This window comes from Rhagoletis pomonella, unplaced genomic scaffold (assembly GCF_013731165.1).
Source record: "Rhagoletis pomonella isolate Grant_MI unplaced genomic scaffold, Rhpom_1.0 Rhpom_scaffold_00005, whole genome shotgun sequence".
Classification (NCBI taxonomy): Eukaryota; Metazoa; Arthropoda; class Insecta; order Diptera; family Tephritidae; genus Rhagoletis; species Rhagoletis pomonella.
Genome location: NW_023458559.1, coordinates 60,630,627 through 60,632,276, shown reverse-complemented (window position 1 = coordinate 60,632,276; position 1,650 = coordinate 60,630,627).

The following is a 1,650-nucleotide window of genomic DNA, read 5'->3' as shown; positions in this document are numbered from 1 at the left end:
TATTTATAGGCCGATTTTACCAAAAATGGTCTCGATATGTGGCACCAGGGTCGAGATATTTTGAGTTTGATATGTTTAATTGAAACTAGGAATGTTAATCCCAGGATTCCGAGACCCCAGAAAAATATTGTTTTTGGAAAAATTACATGTTGAGGACTTATACAAACTCAATAACATCCTCGAATTTCGTCTTTCTAACTTTATCAGCTTAAAAAATTAAATATTCGTCCTTGTGCATCCAAAAATTTAATTATTTTCTAATTCTAAAGAAATTTCCTCTTTCATTTGGTACCCATATTTTTATTCTACATTGCATTGAATTTTATAAATAATTTTTGGAATTAATCATATCTTTGAAATTACAAAGTTCTTTAAAATAAATCCTGACGTCAGAGAGAAAGTACAAAAATGCCACTTTAAATTTTTTTATTTATTTATTTATATTTTTAAATTTTTGATGCAAAAACATTTATATTATGCGTCAAAAAGTGCGATAGCGATCCGAAAATTCTAGCTAACTGGTTACAGAACCTGCCTCCTGAAGTACATTTGAATGCCGGTAGCAAACGAAATATAACTATAAACAGCTTTAGGAAGTTGCTTATTAACTAGTAGAGTTGCCGCCTTCTTTAAAAATTAAAATAATTTTGATAGAGAGTTAAATATAGTTTTAAGTATTATATTGTTTTCAAAGGAGAAGTTTGGAAGTATGTTTAAGCCCAGACTCGTTTTAAAGTAGGGTTGCCACCAATTATCTCATTAGTAAAAATGGTACAAATTTACGTATTGGTATGAATAATTAATCAATCTTAAGAAAAAATTTGCTTTATAAATAATTTTTAGTAGAGTTGCCGCCTCCATAAAAATTTAAAACTATTTACATCATAAAAAAAAACAGAAGAAATACTTAAAAAATGCTGACGTTCATGGAAATGCGTTAAAAAATTTATCCGGCAGGATTGCCACCTAGCATGTAGTTGTAACGAATATTGCGTATTGACAATGGAATAAACGTTTTAGAACCTTAAACTCTTTCCTACTTGAGGCAAAGTCGAGATAATATACATATGAACATACATAGCTTCCACTTTCATCTAATTTATGCTTAAAACTAAATCAGAACACTGTGTCTCAATGCACCCCAATATTTTGTTATTTCTGATTTTCATGTTTGTTCTACACCACAAACTGGGCGTGTTGCCACTTGGCAACGCAAGTGATTATGAATTATTGGCACCACCGCTGTTGCTATTTTGGAAGCGTTGAGCTTTATTTGTGATTTACGTTTTTTTTTTCAGTTTTCAATTTATTCTTTCTTTGGGTATATGCTATGTTATGTTTTTGTTGCGAGCACAGCAGCAAAATTTCAAACAATTTGAATTTTCTATCAAAAGAACGCTTCTTGACAAATTGTTTGACATGCTTTTGTAAAATATTGCATTTACACGCATCAATATGTCAGAAAGCAATAGTCAGCAAAGCTAATGAACGGTGGATATAATATACTAGGGATGTTGCGAATGTGGAATTTTAGACATCCGCGGATGCGAATGCGGATGTCAAGTATTTCTAAGAAATAACTTAGGGGAGTAAATAAGGTATTTAGGTAAATAAAAAATGGAAAATTTAGTAATTTTTAATAATGTTTTT